At 37.1% G+C, this 17166-nt stretch overlaps 1 long non-coding RNA gene across 1 annotated transcript; it reads right to left on the bottom strand.

Moving 5' to 3' along the window:
• Positions 1-5892: 5892 nt before the first annotated feature.
• LOC127549013 (uncharacterized) lies at positions 5893-8026 on the bottom strand. The gene is made up of 2 exons (XR_007950503.1): positions 7808-8026; positions 5893-6181 (listed from the first exon to the last, which is right to left on the bottom strand). It is a non-coding gene; the product is annotated as an uncharacterized LOC127549013 (long non-coding RNA).
• Between the last annotated feature and the right edge of the window lie 9140 nt (positions 8027-17166).

Here is a 17166-nt window from a genome sequence, read left to right as displayed (position 1 = left end):
GCCCTATGCCAGGAGCTCCAGATCCTGATTGTTACCAGGCACTAATGTTGCCTTGAGGACCATGGAGGACCCTCTTATTTTGTGCTGTGCTGAGGGAGTGAGGTAGGGGATGGCTGGTGGTACTGGAGGTTGTAAATGTCTGGCAACTTACCTGGTACTGAGTCAAGGTCCTAGTACTGGCATCTGGCATGAGCTGGGGCCAGTGAGGTATTCCTACATTTCTCTGGGACTATACAGTAAGTTGCAAATGGTCTGGTTACTACAGGTTGCCTGTTTGCCTGGGGTAATGCTGAAAAACCTGGCAATTCTCCCAACTTGACTCTTCCTGTTCCCCTGACTATGCTGAGGTATGTGAGGAGTCTTGGTGTTGATGTTGGTTTTCTTGGTTCCCTGGCACTGGAATTCAGGATCTCCTGCTAGTGTGCTGAGATGAATCTTGCTGTTGGCTTGCTGGGACATGTCCTGTGCTGGACTGCACTCCCCTTTTACCCATGTGGTAATCTTCCAAGTTCTTTGGGCTAAAAAATTGTTTTACCCCTCTTTTTGCTGGTAATGTTTTTCTAGGATTTGTTTTGAGAAGCTATTTTATGATTGTTTGAAGGTGAACATGGGAGAGTTACAGTGATTTACTGCTTTCTCTGCCCTCTTGACTCTTGGAAGTGAATCACACTGTTTAGTTTTTAACTTGATTATATGATCACAGTATCATAGAATTTAATGATAATGGGCAACAATCATTTAGTGTTTTGAGGTTTGCAAAGCACTTCACAGAAATTATTATCTCATATGGTTCTTACAAAAACTATACAATATAAGCACTAAAAACATTTTAAAGATAGAAAAACCAAGGCCATAAGAGATTACTCAGCTCACTCATAGTCACATCCCTAATAAATATAAGAGCCCAGTTTTGAAATGAGCTTTACTAACTCCAAGTCCAGTATTCTTTTCTAAAATACCACCTAACCTCTCACTTAAAGCTGAAAAGGTCCTCACAAATCATCTAATCTAACCCCTTCAATTTATAATTAAATCCCCAAGTATTTATTAAGTATCAGCTAAGTTCCAGACACTGTATTAAACATACAAATTAAGATCAAGAGGAGTTAGGAATTTTGATGGTCAGTGATTGAGTAGAAACAGTAACTGATTTAGCACCTGAGAACCTGGGTTCAAATCCTGACTCTACCATTCACCATGGCCTTAAGCATGGACTTGAATCTTGAAGAATTTTGCTCCCTTTATCTATTAAATAAGCGTTCTGGCTATTCTTCCAGAAATCTCTAATCCTGTGATTTGCGTATGGTCACATAAGTAGTAAATGAACCAAGATTAAAACACAGGTCTCCTAATGTCAAACTCAGGGCTTTTATAGCTATGAAAAAAATTTAATTTCAAGCATATTTATGTCTTTTATTTGGTTCTTCATTTGCTATGAGGGATTTTCCTTTCTTAATTCTTTTTGTCTCCCATCAATGGCACCTAGAGCACATTAGGGCTTTACATATGATTGTGCCACTGTTGCTAAGGTCAAGGACAGAACAGCTTGTCCAGAAAATAGAAGTAACTGCCAACAACCAGATTGAGACAGGAAGAAAAGATCTTAGTGGCATATGGGGAGCTGTGCTAGAATCTCCCTGAGAGAGCCTTGCTAATGTCTCATGGTGGAATGGACTGGGGAGACTTGGTTGAACCTGAGCTGATGAGTCAATCATCCCACCAAAGTATGGAACAGTTTGGGCTGCCTATCACTGTGAGCATATGTTAAAAGATATTCCTCGCTCTAACACTCACAGACCTTTGGTGCCCACGCTCTCCTCGAGTTCTCAGTACAGCCCCATTTGCAGCAGATTTATTAGTGATCATTAGCACAGGATTTGAGAAAGGCATCATGTCTGATTTCTAGGTTTACCATAGCCACAAAAAGTCTTTCTTTCTCTATTCCATTATATTCCAACATGAATCATAGAGCCTCCAGGGACTTCTCATCCAGCCCCCATCTCCAAGCAAAAGGATGCCTGAACCATAATAATTCAATTCAACAAACATTTATTAAGTCCCTACTATTTGCAGGGATCAGTGCTCTGGGCCTATGAAAATGAAACCATCCGCATTTAGGAGGGTTATGATACATACCAGTGATATAAGACTGCCTTGTTTTAAAGATTAATTTTAAGGACTAATCAGGCTGTGCAGTGATTCACTTTGGAGCAGAGCAGATGGAAAGTAGAGAAAGGAGGAGGAGAGAAAGGTGGCTTTAAGAATTCCCTAGGGTGAGATACCAGATTCAAAGTCTTAGATGTGGGCAGTTACATATTTTGAAAGGGGGGAGGGAAGGGATTGAAGAGAGGAAGAGAGGATATAGGGGAGGAAAGGGAAAAGGAGAAAGATGGGAAGAAGAGAGAGGAGAAAAGAGAAGAGCAGAGAGAAAGTGAGAGTGTAGAAAAGAGAGGGGTAGAGAGGAGAGAAATAGTAGAAAGAAGAAAAAAGAGAGAAAAGAAAAAGAGAAATAAAAGAAGAGAAAGATTAAAAGAAGAGAGAAAGAAGTGGAGGGAGAAAAGAGACAGCAAGAGAGAGGAGAGAGGAGAGAGGAGAGAGGAGAGAGAGGAGAGAGAGAGGAGAGAGAGGAGAGAGAAGAGAGAGAGGAGAGAGAGGAGAGAGAAGAGAGAGAGGAGAGAGAAGAGAGAGAGAGAGAGAGAGAGAGAGAGAGAGAGAGAGAGAGAGAGAGAGAGAGAGAGAGAGAGAGATTACAGGCATATTACCACCACTACCACTACCACCTCCAAAGCTTGAAAAATGACCATTTTCTTTTTCCTATTAACCCCAACCTGCTGTGACCATTTTTTCCTTCCAAATGCAAACCAATTTTTTTCAGGATTTCAGAGATCATCTTAAATCTCAGCAAAAGACATTTTAATCCTATCAAAGCCCTACAACCCTTTCCAGGAATGGTCCATGACACAGTTTGCAAGACCATACTGAACTGACAGGCATGTATTTGTAAATTCTGTGTAGAGTATGTATCCAAGCTGGTGAAATTCAGTTTTTGAGGAGATTGTGGTAAGAAAGAGAAAACAGGAGAGATTACCTTTCCAATGAAATGTCACTGGGTAGACCATATAGACACACATGTGTCTCTGTCTCTCTCTTTCCCTCTCTTTCCCCCCTCTACTCTCTCTCTGTCTCAGTCTCTGTCTCTCTTCTCTTTCTGTCTCTCTGTCTCTCTCTTTCTCTCTCTCTCTGTCTCAGTCTCTCTCTTTCTGTCTCAGTCTCTCTGACTCCTTCTCTGTGTCTCTCTCTCTGTCTCTCTCTTTCTTTCTCTCTCTCTCTCTTTCTCTCTCTCTGTCTCTCTCTCTGTCTCTCTCTTTCTCTCTCTCTTAATCTCTCTCTCTTTCTGTCTCTCTTTCTCTCTCTCTCTCTCTCTCTCTCTCTCTCTCTCTCTCTCTCTCTGTCTCTCTCTCTCTTTCTCTCTCCCCCTTTCTCTCTTTCTGTCTCTCTGTAAACCAAAACAATGTTTTCAAATCTATCTCATCTACATAATTTCCCATAAAAATTAAATCAGTATTTGACATCAGACAACAGAATCTACAGCACAGCTTAGTTTTAACAAGCCAATTGCAATCTCTTGTTTCATCTTAGACATCTTAATAGTTAATCCAGGACACACTGTATACATGATATCATATGGCTTTAACAGGCTTCCCATTTCAGGCATGACTCTGATGACCAAAGAAATTCCAGCTATCATATGCCTTGGACTTAAAAAGTGTGTGTGTGTGTGTGTGTGTGTGTGTGTGTGTGTGTGTGTGGTGGGAGGGATATTTTTATGCAATTTCCCTTTTTCCTTCCACAAATGCATTTCTGATTCCTCTTAAGTAATTGGAGATATTGCAGATACAATCAAGAGTCAAACTCTTCAAGATGAAAATGTCTTGATGATGAATAAAGTTAATGGAAGCAAAATCCCAGTCCTGCCTGATTAGAAAACCCAGAGACTTATCAGAGACAGGAACATATAAGCCAACTCACAACCTGACCTTGTAACGAATGAGAGCTGAAAAGCAATTAATTGAGAAATTATCAGGGAAAAGAGAAGTTGTACGGTTGGTTAGGTACAGCAATATGTCAATGGGCCAGGGATTGATTTGGCTGGAGTGCCTCAAGGTCTCTGTTCTGATGATTCAGGAGTTGAAAGAATTGGCCTGAGCTAAGCACTAAGCAATCACAAAGGGTCAGATGTGAGTGTCATCATTTAGCAGAAGGGATCACTATTCATGTATTAAGATCATAATTAAGCCAAGTTCTTAGTGAAAGGTCAGTTTATCAGTTTATTCTTAATAGCAATAATAGTTCATGTTGATAGTGTGCTACGAGGTTTTACAAAGCAATTTATGTGCTTTTTCTTATTTGATCCTCACAATATTCCATGCTATTATTATTATTATATCCATTTTACAGATAAGGAAAATTAAGGCTCTTAGAGGTTAAATGACTTGCCCAGGACAGTACAACTAGTAAGTTTTTGAAAAGGAGTTGAACTCATGTCACCTTGACTCCACATTTAGTATTGTTTACTAAGAACTTTTGTGTTCCTGTAAATGGGTATTGTGCCAATTGTTTAGATTCTGCAGGCATTATCCCCAAATTTCTCTCCTATACCATGGGTAAGCTTCAGTACTGCAGAATGGTGAAGTAGTAGAAATCCTTGAACTTGTGTCCCTCATTTTACAAACCAAGGCTCTAAAAAAATCAAAGGGAAATGACTTCATATAATTAGTAGAACTGGTGTTCAAATTCAAGTCTCCTTCCTCCAAGCTTCACAGTCTTTCCTATATGCCACATTGTCAGATTTCTCAGAAAGATTGACTTTTCCCACCCATCCTCTATATTCAGGCAGATGATTGGCACACTAGACCTGATATCAGGGAAAATTTGAATTCAATTCTGACCTCAGACACTGAGCTGTATGATACTAAGCAAGTCATTTAAATTCTACCTCAGTTTCTTTGTTTATAAAATGGAAATAATAATAGTATCTATCTCCCTGGGTTTTGTGAAAATAAAATGTGATATTTTTGAAGTGCTCTGCAAAGCTTAAATCACTATATAAATGCTAGCATTTTTCTTCAAGTCCTCCAGCCATCTCATGCAGTTATTTTATATTTTCGTATCAACCAAGAGAGGACATGTTTCCTCTATTTATATATGCACTAAACCACATCCATAAAGGAATAACTCTGTAAGATAGATACCATTCTTTTTTTTAACCCACACCCATTTACAATGGCTAATTCAACCCCCAAAATATTTGACCACTAGATCTACAAAATAGACCCTTTCCCTAACAAATAATACTAACCAATTGAAGAAGTAGAAAGAGCAAATACATTTGTGTTTTGAAACTTGGAGCACATTTTACCAAAGCAGTTTTCCTCTTTAATTTTAAACATGTGTATGTTGAGGAAAAAATGTTATCCAAATACTTAAAATTTCAGCAAGCTAAACAAATCTGGGTGCTTCTTTTTTAAAACAGATTTTTTTTTAATTGTAAATAAATTGGAAAAAAATTTTTGGTCAGACTGAAAAAAACAACAACCTGGGAGAAGAAATTGAATACAGTCTTCCATATGGAAAAATAGGACAACTGCTTAATCCAATGATTCTGACCTTCAATGAAGGATATGGAATCTCAGGGCCCAAAACAGGAATATGGAGGATTTTTTAGAAAAACAGCCTATTTTTTCTGGGAAGGGAAAATTAGGCCAAATTGGAGTAAAAGACAAATACTACTTGATTTGGAAAATCAAGGATGTGGCTATAAACTGCTTTTCCCAAACACTGTCCATTCCCCCAACCAGTCAGCCCTGAATGCTTTGTGACAAACAAATCATACAAGAGCATAAAATATTTTAGTGTTTACACAGGAAAAGTCTAGCATAGGTGTTTGGATCATTCTGAAATATTTCCATTCAGGATTGTGTTTTCAGGGATAATGGATGTCATGACTCATATCATCCTTTATTCAGACTGAAAAGAGATATCCAAATATTTTGGTTTGTCCTCACTTTCTCCACACAGAGCAGCATGGACTGAGAATCACAAGTTCTGGACCCAATTCTCTCTCTCTCTCTTTGTATTCTCACTCACATTCCTTTGTGTTTCTTTGCTTCAGTTTCTTTTCCTGCATAGCAAAGGAGTTAGATTAGATGATTTATAAGGGCTTTATAAATATTGTCATGCTTTGACCTATGATGGTTACTTCAACCAGACTGATTTCACTATCCTCTATGCTTTTCCTACCTTGGTTTTGCTTCCTGTAGATACTCTTGGTTTTCCAAATAATTATATTTTATTTCTTCTCCCAGAAAAAAAAAAATGAACTATTAGCTTTCTATTCCTTTCTATTACTCTGTCTTGAGCTTCCAGTTTTCACACTTTCCATTTAGTACAGTGCCACTGACTAATTGTCCTATTATCCATTTGGAAGGGTTGATGGTTACTCTTTCTTTGTCATTGTCATCATGGGTTTGGACTTCCAGCAGGAGCCCAAGCAATATGGTAGTGTGATTATTTTCCTTTTCTTTTACCCCCAGAAACTTTTTACAGAGAGTCAGAATTTAATACTGATTGATTCTCTTACAACATACTAGATCTATAGAAAGCCTATATGTATTTGCAGAAAGCTAGAAACCTTATATATTTGACAATGGGAGTGAATCAGGATGAAATGTTCTGAAGGTCACAGCTCATTTACATCATATGCTTATTTGAAAAGGCGAGAATCAATGGGAAACAACCTATCACCAGGTGGGAGTCTTGGCCCCTGGGACCCACCTAGCTCAGAACTGTTTATCATCGGTCCCTGTGTTCCACCCTTAGCTGGAGCTGCTTATGTTCATCCCTGGTCCCTGAACTGGGCATCCAGCCTGGAGCAGTTCAGCAGGCAAGGTGCTTAATGATCTACTAGAACAGCTGTCCAGGTGTTGAAAGTTTTGAGGTTAAGGAGAAATGCATGGGCAGCTGTGACCCGGAAAAGCTGAGAAATGGTGAGAGTAGCAGCTGGACCATCCATCTTCCATTCACCAAGGGAGACTACCCTGGCCGGGCCAGCCGCCCAGTTCTCACTTCAACCCCTGTTTTCTGTAGTCTTATTCTAAAAATGAGTCAGCCCCCATGCTAACCCCCCATCCAGGCCAGCCCACCTGATACCATTGGGACCATGTGAGCCATATGGAGAGAAGGGCTATAAATATTCATTCCTAGTATTTTTAAAGAAACAGATGCCTTAAGAACGCGCCATGACAAAAATATTATAAGCTCCCCCTTTCAGACTTTTTTTTCCTAAAAACAGCCTAACTTCATTAATCTGGACCCCACTAATTCAGAATTTATATTCATTCAACTAGACTATGTTGGCTTTCTTTTATTCTCTCAGTGGGAAAAATCATTATATAAATTAATAGGCTAAATAAAATTTAAGGACTATGATTAGCCTACATAGAAGAACAAGATTTTTTCAGGACTTTAGAATATTTATTGTTTGTCCTCCAGTCTATGCTACTAAATGCACATGAACCATATCTGTTCATTGAAGCAGACTCAATAGGATCTCTTTTGAGAAAATATAATATTATTACTATTATTCTTCATTACATCAAAAGATCCAAAATTTAACAAATGTGAGTTCTCCCTTCTCTAATACAGATCTCAACTTCTTCCGTCTTTAATAGTTTTTATGAATTGATAGAGCCAAAAATATGCATCCTCTGATGGTCAACCCTCAAGTGATGTACTTCTCCACACTTACCTAGGCTGGTTATCAGGAATCAAACATATTCTTTCCCAAGAACCATAAGCAAAACTTTTCCACTTGATAGGAGAGGGCATTTGCATTCTCCTGGCAAAGCTTTCAGAACCCAAGATCACTTCCCTATCATGATGAGGCATCAGCTGAGATAATAAGTAGAAGTAAAGTTCTTAGATGAACTTGATCAGCATATTCTTTAATGCTGGGGTGGAGAGGAAGAAAGACAAGAGAAAGTCATAGAATTTTTACAAACTTGTTTGATCAGGATACTGTTTACTTGGTTCTGTCCCCAGAAAACGGTGAAGGCATTTAGGCACAGACTCTTAGTAAGGAGAAGCCACTGAGCTGATGATTGCTGATTTGTTCATAGATGGCATGGGCAAAAAAACTGGGAACTACTTTGTTTGGCTTTTGGAATTTGCAAAATACAATTATGCCTGAAAGGGACCAAGAGGGGACAAGAAAACTCCAGAGATTTCATTCATTCCCCCTCTTCAATCAACTCCAGTGGTTCCCTATTATCTCCAGAAGCAAAAATAAAATCCTCCATTTGATTTTTAAAACCTTTGTAATCTAGACCTTCCTACCTTTTCGGTTTTCTTGCACCTTGCTTCACACTGACCTTCCTGCTATCCCTCCAACATGACACTTCATCTCCTGAAATCAAGCACTTTCCCTGACTGTCCATCATCATTAGAATTCTTGGACCATCCCTTCCTGGCTTCCTTGGCTTCCTTCAAAACCATACTAAAGTCCCACCTTCTATAAGAAGCCTTTCCCAATTCCCCTCAGTCTTTAAACCTTTCCTCTGTTGATTATTTCCAATTTACCCTTTATATATTCTGTCTGTATATAGCTGTTGGCATGCTGCCTCACCCTGTCCCACCCCATCCTTCTGTCTTAGCCTATGAGATTTTGAGAGCAGGGACTGTTTTTGTCTTAATTTGTATTCCCAGAACATGGCACTGTTCCTGGCATATAATAGGGGCTTAATAAATGCTAGTTGATTGTCCGTCTGACTGTATGCACACATGTATGTATATGTTTCCATTTACCATGCACAAGCATGGCTATGCATTGTACAATTTACATATGCCCATAAAGGTGCAAGCAAGTCTATTTATAAAGGCATGCATATGTGCATATGAGCACACTTGTATGAACTATGCATATATATCAATGAGTATGCATGTACAAATCCACCCAAGTCATGTGGACTTAGATTATTGCCAGTGATTGCACTGAACTCTAGTTTTGCATCCCTTTTCTTTGGGGATATTTTAGTTCCCCAGTGTTTGGGTTTTTTAAAGAGCTCAGCACCTGTCACCTCTGGAATCCCCGACTGTTTGTTTGTCTTTTCAGTCCATCTGCTGTCACTACTTTAGTATCAGGCTGGGGCTTGGGCCACATTCTCTAGTTCTCATTCCTCTTGATTCCCTTTGGTGAAGACTCTCCCTGTGGCTGCCAACAGTGTGGTAAACAATCCATTTATTCTGAGAGGCTTAAAAGCTTCTTGGGGGAGTTTGTTTCTTTTACATCTTCAAGAGGGTCAAAGAGAAATCTCAGAAAAAGAAGATAAAGAAAAATAGAAACCTTTACCTGAATCTTCTGAAATCCTCTGAGTAACTCACTATTGTTCCTCTGATACACTATGAAATCCCAGTAATACAAAAGGAAAAAACACAAGGTAAAAAAAATAAATAATAGCTATCATTTATTTGAAGCTTTGAAAAGCACTTTACAGATATTACCACATTTTATTCTCATGACAATCCTATGAAGTTAATTCTATTATAATTCTCATTTTACAGATTGAGGAAACTGAGGCAGGTCAAGTAACTCTCCAAAGTCACCTACTTAGACGGTGCCCAAGACTGGATTCAAACCCAAGTCTTCCTTTTTCTAAATCTAAAGCTCTACCCAACAAACTGCCTTTGTCTTCCATTCCAGCACAATCCCTACTTCATTAGGAAGTTCTTCCTCATACTTTGCTGGAAGTTATGAGAATCTACTCTGAACATGACCAAGTATTCTGGAACTAGGATTATTTCTTATGCATATCTATATATCTCTTCACAGGTATATATACCTATTCATACTTTCCATATCAATGCAGAAATAAGAGCAAAATGCAGAAAACTCCAGGAAAAAAATTGTACCTATTCATTTTAGACAGATCGCAACATCATTTTAAGACATAATAACATTTATTTGTCTAGGCAAATTCAAAAGAGTCCAACTAAATTTAGGAAAAGTTTCCATGAGACAAATTAAATAAATATTTATTGTGTCCTAAGCATTGGAGGAGATACAAAATATAGATGATTCGATTTTTAAAAAATGTTTACTGGGGGCAGCTAGATGGCACAATAGATAGAGCACCAGCCCTGAAGTCAGGAGAATCCAAATTCAAATCTGGCCACAGACCTTTAATACTTCCTAGCTGAGTGACCCTGGACAAATCACTTAACTCCAGTTGCCACAGCAAAAAAAAAAAAAAAAAAAATGTTTACTAAGGATCTACTATGACAAGCTTCTGTACTCTCAGAGACAGTACAGGAAGGGAGAGAGGAAGGAAAGGAAGGAAGAAAGAAAGAAGGAAGAGGGGTTTGTAGAGCAGGGAAGAAAAGAAAGAGATTTAGATAGATAGATAGATAGATAGATAGATAGATAAATCTATTATAAGGTAGGATATGAAAAGGACAAAGAAGAAACCCGGAGAAAGTATGACAGGACAATTTTAGAGGGAAGATGCTGCTTTTACTTAGGAGATCAAGGAGATCTCATCAAAGCTGTGGCTTTTGAATGGAGTCTTGAAGGAAGATACTGCTTTTAACAGATAATGACAGGCAGGAAATATGTTCTGTTGATAGCTTATCAAATGTTCCAGAGGCAGAACAAGGTAGGACAAGATCAAGAAAGAACTGCTAGTTCAGGATGGCTGTATCTTAGAGTACGTGAAAGAAAGTAGTATCAAATCAGGTTGAAAAGGAAAAGACTACATGTAATTAAAAAGGTTTTGCACAAACAAAATTAATGCAGCCAAAATTGGAAGGAAAGAAAAAAACTGGGGAGGAGGGGATTTTATAGCAAGTTTCTCTGATAAAAACTTCTGTCAGCTATATAGTGAAATGAGTCAAATTTATAAAAACAAAGACCATTCCCTACATGATAATTGGTCAAGAGATATGAACTGGCAATTTTCAAAAGAAGAAATCAAAGCTATCAATAGACACATTAAAAATGCTGGGGCAGCTAGTTGGTGTAGTGGATAGAGCACCAGCCCTGAAGTCAAGAGGACCTGAGTTCAAATCTGACCTCAGACACTTAACACTTCCTAGCTGTGTGACCTGGGGCAAGTCATTTAACCCCAATTGCATCAGCAAAAAAAAAAAAAAAATGCTCTAAATCACTATTGATTAGAGAAGTTCAAATTAAAACAACTCTGATATACCACCTCATATTTATCAAATTGTCTAACATGACAGAAAGAAAAGTGACAAATGCTGAAATTTTTCTGAAAAAAAAAATAGGATATCAATGGAGTTATAAATTGACCCAACTATTTTGGAGAATAATTTGAAACTATGCCCAAACTATGCCTATTCCTTGACCCAACAATAATATTCCTAGGTTTGTATTTCAAAAAGACTAAAGAAAATGGAAAAGGAGCTATATACATAAAATATTTATATCAACTCTTTTTGTGGTGGCAAACAACTGGATATTGACAAGATGTTCATCAATTGGGGAATGGCTGAACAGTTTTGATATATGATAGAGTATTATTTGTGCTATAAGAAATTATTTATAAGCAGGATGCTTACAGAAAAACCTGGAAAGACTTATATGAACTAATGCAAAGTAAGGTAAACAGAACCAAGAGAACACTGTACACAATATTGTGACAAGATTGATGAACTGTAAAATACTTAGTTACCCTATTAAGGACAATGACCCAAGACAATTTTAAAGGACCCATGATAAAAAAAAAAGAAAGAAAAAAAGAAAAAAAAATGTTGTTCCAAAGAGAGAACTGATTAATTCTTAGTTCAGATTGAAGCATACCATTTTCACTTTCTTTGGTTTGTTGTTGTTGCAATATGGTTAATAGGAAAATATATTTTGGATGATGTCATGTGTCTAATTCATATATTTCATACCTTTTCAATAGAAGGGGAAGAGGCAGGAGAGAAAATTTAAAACTCAAATTTTTAAAATAAATGTTAAACATTAATTTTTGAAAAGATGTTCATTAGTGATTCAAGGCAATTCCAATATATTTGTAATGGAGAGAGCTATCTGTCCCCATATGGATATGAATGTGGATCACAACATAGTATTTTTACCTGTGTTGTTGTTGTTGTTGTTTCCTTGCTTGCTTTTTTCTTTCTCATTTTTTCTTTTTTGATTTGGTTTTTATTCTGCAGTATGATAAATGTGGAAATATGTTTAGAATAATTGCACATGTTTAAAAAAAAGAATAATTGCACATGTTTAACCTATATTGGATGACTTGCTGCCTAGGAAGGGGAGAGTGGGGAGAGAGGAAAAATAATTGGAACACAAGGTTTTGCAAAGATCTATGTTGAAAACTATCTTTACATATATTTTGAAAAATAAAAAGCTGTTATTATAAAAAATAAAAATAATAAGAGTGAACAAAAAATAAATAAATAAAAATCTTTTCTGGGCATTTTCTCTGGCTTTCCCCCATACTTAGAACATTGCTTCCTTCTACATTTCATCTACTGAACTCCTTAGCTTTTTAAAAATCTCAATTAAAATCCTATCTTTTACTGAAAGTCTTTTCCAACTTCCATTAATTCTAGTGCTTTCCCTCTGTTAATTATTCCCTATCATCCTGTATATAGCTTACTTTTGTATATATTTGTTTGAATATTGTGTTGCCCATTAGATTGTAGTCTCCTTGAGAATAAGGGCTGTCTTTTGCATCTTTTTGTATCCCCAGCACTTAGCACATAGTAGTGGGAACAAATAAGGCATTTAATAAATGTTTATTGATTGATAGTTGTTGTGACATTGGGCAAGTACTCCCTCTTTGCTTCTTTTTTCTCAGATATGAAATGACAATAATAATAATAGTTCACAATCTTCTATTGGTACATTTTACTTTTTGTGAGGCAATTGGGATTAAGTAATTTGCCCAGAGTCACACAACTAGCAAATGTTAGGTGTCTAAGGTCAAATTTGAACTCAAGCCCTTCTCACTCTAAGACCAGTATGCCATCCACTGGGCCATCTAGTTCCCTCAATGGTATATTTTTTACAGACAACACAATTATTGAAATGGTATAGTGGGAATAGTAGTGAGGAAACATTACTCCATAAACCTGACACATTCTCCTATAAATACCTGGCACATCAGTAGGAAGAGTAGATGTCTATGGAGTTCACAAATAGAGAAACACATTTGTAGGGAATATATATGTATATATATATATATATATATAATATATATATATATATATATATATATATATATATATATAGTCAAGTCAAGTGCAAGGAGGGGACACTCTTCTTTGGCCCTCTGTAGTCCCAAGATTTTTTCTCTCTTTTTATGTCCTGATACTTATATGCTTACCATGGGTCATACATTGTGCTAAGCATTGGGATTATAAATACCTTCCCTCAAAAAAAAAAAAATCCTTGCTCTCAAGAACTGACATTTTAATAGGGAAAGACAGCAGTTATAGAAAGGTAGGCGAAAATATTTTGGTCTGGGAAGTCACAGTAATGGTGACTGAAGCCATAGAGCAATTGATTGATTTGTCCTTTCCAGAAATGGTACTATCAATTTAATGACTGTTCCCAGAACACAAAGCAGATGTTATGAAGATAGTGAGAGAGCAGCATAGTGGCCTGAGTGTATATGGGTATATGTATACATATACATATGTGCCTGTCTGTTCTTACCAATCAGGATCTTAAGGAGTGTGTATATGTGTGTGATTGTGGTTCATGGAGCTGTTCATAGGTTTCTGTGTCAATCAAGGTTCAAGATTCATACTGTTTCAGAGTCCAAACAAGGCATCCTCCTGAATTCAAGATGTAAGTAATGATGACAGCTGGAGTCGGGAGTGGCTTAGCTCTGTCAAGGTGAAGTAAACCAGCTAAGTTCACTTTTAGTTTCCCATCCTTATAGAAAGTACTCAAGAAAGGATAAAACAAATGAAATAGTGGGGCAAGTAAGGAAAGAGGAAGAAAAGCAGTTCATGTCACTATGACATGAGCCACTTCAAGCCAGTTGCTTTTCTCCTCTTTGCTTACTGGTTCTTTGGACATGGCCATTCCCACCATTCCAATTCAGGGGTTCTTGTGGTGGGAAAGATCAGCTGCTGGAAAACCCATGGAAGGCCTTGGGGAATGCCATGGCCCGAGGTAATCAGCAGGCGAAGTTATTATCATTATGCTGCTAATTAATTCCCAGCTCATTACATTTCCTGTGGCTAATTTGTACTCGCCGCTGATTTGATTAAACTCATCTCTATGCTAATAAATGTGTTTTCCATTTGTTTTAGCGACTGTAGGAAAAGGGCTTGATATTTACATATTTTGACGTTTATCAGAGAAATCGCAGCATCTGAATTAATTCCTCTCTGATTTATAAGTTTTAAATAGGGAAATTTAAGGGTCATGCCTATTTTCTCATTTTTTACCCACAGCAGGTATTAAAGGCTGCTTTCCATCCTTACCCTGCCTTTATTCCCAATATCTCTCAAGATGGTCATTAGCTATTTCCCAAATCTTTTATCACCAAAAGACTGATCTCTCTGGTCAAGTACTACAAAGGTGTGTGTGTGTGTGTGTGTGTGTGTGTGTGTGTGTGTGTGTGTGTGAACATGCTTGTTATATGCATACTACAGTAGTTATCCACTCTGGTCTCTTCTGGTTGGACCCTGTTCTTAGAAAAAGAAACAAAAAAACTGCTGTCCCCAACCACCACAATCATCACCTGTTTGCCTATTCTGTTCCACTGTAACTTCATCTTGATTCCCTCTCACTATGCTATAGCAACTGCACAGCTTCAGGGTCCAGGAGAGAATCTGCGAATCTTACAGCTGGAAGGAGCCTCAGAGGCCATTCAGTTCTGCTTATATCTAACCAAGAATACTTTCTCCAACATCATCCACAAGTAATCATCCAGCTTCTCCATAAAGTCTTATAAAGATAGAGAACCAATTGCAACCCAAGGCAGCAAATTCATTCAGACATTCCACTGCTCTTTCCATTTGGACAGTTCTGTATTCTTACATAGAACCTAAATCTGTCTCACTGAAATATCCATCCTAATTTTACCCTCTCGGGCCAAGCAAAGAAAATATAACATGACATCCTTCCAAATACCTAAAAATAGATGTTGTATTCTCCCAAGTTTTCTCCTCTACAAGCTAAAAATCACAGGTCTTTACATGGAATATAAAGAAGAATCAAAAGAATAACATTCACTGTTGCTATGACAAAGTGATGAAGACACTATTAAAAGACTACAAAACTTAGGTCAATTAGAATGGATGGCATTAGCTTTAAATTGTTAAAGTTTACACATGCATCCTTCCTTTCTGTTAACAAATAGATAACTACAGAAATGGAAATCAACATGTATTGTCAGTCTCAATTAGATCCTTTTGTTTAACTTCTTTTTATAGAAAAAAGTTCTTTGGAAGAAGGTTTGTCAGGAAGTAACTAATGTATCAAAAAAAATGTATCTCTGAAAAACTGTTTAAACGTCCAGTTCCATCAATGCATCAATACTTAACATCAAGATCAGCCTTCTCTGAACATATTCTAATTTGCGTTGTTTTTAAACTTCCTAAAATGTGGGGATAGAAGTAAGCACAGTTCTCCCAAATGTAATCCAACCAAAGCACTGTACAGCAGCCTTCTCTCCCTTAATCAGTAAATCATGACTTTCTTACTGCATCTAAGATAGTAATCTCTTTTGGGGAGAAGGGGAGAGGTATGGTAAGGGGACAATGGGATTTATGTTACACTGTTGGATCACATTGAGCTTGCATTCTCTTAAAATCCATATCTTTTTAGAATAAACTGTTCTCTAGGTAAAACTCATCCATTTTAGACTTGTGAAGTTTGGATTGTTTTTTTTAACCTGAAGGTAAAACTTTATTTGTATCCTTATAAAGTTTTATCTTGTTAAGTTGGCCCATCAGTCTTGCCCAATGTTTTCAAAAAGTGTAGTTTAAGGTAGATCCTTTCAGTGGATTCTTGAGATTGTTGAGGTTCAAAAGGAGACCCCAAAAGGCTGGAGTTGCAGACCAGTATCACAAGGTGTCTCAAAAGAATTGCAGGCTTAAATCCATCTCCAAATCAAGGGGCAAATTTTAGTATAATTGCAATGCCAATTCGAATGTAAGTGGGCTAAGTTCCAAAAGGATTTAGCAAAGAATCAGGAAAAAGAAGATAAAGTTAGAGGATAAAGTTAGAGAAACCAGAGCTTCATGTTACTCATTTGCTAATTTTATGGTTACAGGTAGTTTGAAGGGTGGTCTATTCACTATTGTTTCAGGAACTTGGTTATTACTGACCAACAGATTGTTTATCTGACACTTAGCAATGTTTGTAGGATAAAACTATAATATTCCTAAGGCCAGGAGACTTTAGAATCATTGATAGACAGATTATTACAGCAATAGCATTCTTAAGGTGAGGGAACCTCAGGATTACTGCTATATCTTCCCTAAAATCTATGGGAAGAAATATATAACTATATAATTATATTCCTAAGGCCAGAGGATTTCCCCTAGAAGCTATATCCTATCATTAAGGTCAAAATTATTTTCCTAATAATACCAATTATTTCTATTATATTTCATTTCCTATAAAGTCAATCCATAACACATATAAGCAAAATTTTGAATTTTTTCCAAAAGTTTTTTGGGTGTCCTCATAAATGTTAAAAGTATAAAGAGATCCTGAAACTTGGGGGTAAAAAAGTTTGAGAACTGCTAGTTTAGCCTATTAAGATATTTTTTTGATCTTGATTCTGTCATATAACATATTACATGTCTTTCCCAACTTTATAGCATCTAAAAATTAAATGAATGCCATCTGTTATTTAATCTAACTCACTGATTTTTAAAATGATAAATAACATGGGGCTAAAGACAAATTTTCTGGGGCATTCCACTAGAGACCCTACTCCAAGTTTACAGCAAGCTACTTTTTAGATCCAGTCAACTAACCAGTTGTAATTCTATTATCTTCCATACAGATTGTCCAAAAGGAAAACATGAGAGACTTTATCCCACAAGAGAATCATAGCCCATTAGAGTTGGAAGAAAACCGGAAAATCATGCTTCCTCCTTTCCCAGATG

The sequence above is a fragment of the Antechinus flavipes genome, chromosome 2, assembly GCF_016432865.1.
Source record: "Antechinus flavipes isolate AdamAnt ecotype Samford, QLD, Australia chromosome 2, AdamAnt_v2, whole genome shotgun sequence".
Taxonomy (NCBI): domain Eukaryota; kingdom Metazoa; phylum Chordata; class Mammalia; order Dasyuromorphia; family Dasyuridae; genus Antechinus; species Antechinus flavipes.
The sequence above is the reverse complement of the archived record's forward strand: the minus strand, read 5'-3'. Positions and strand labels throughout refer to the sequence as shown.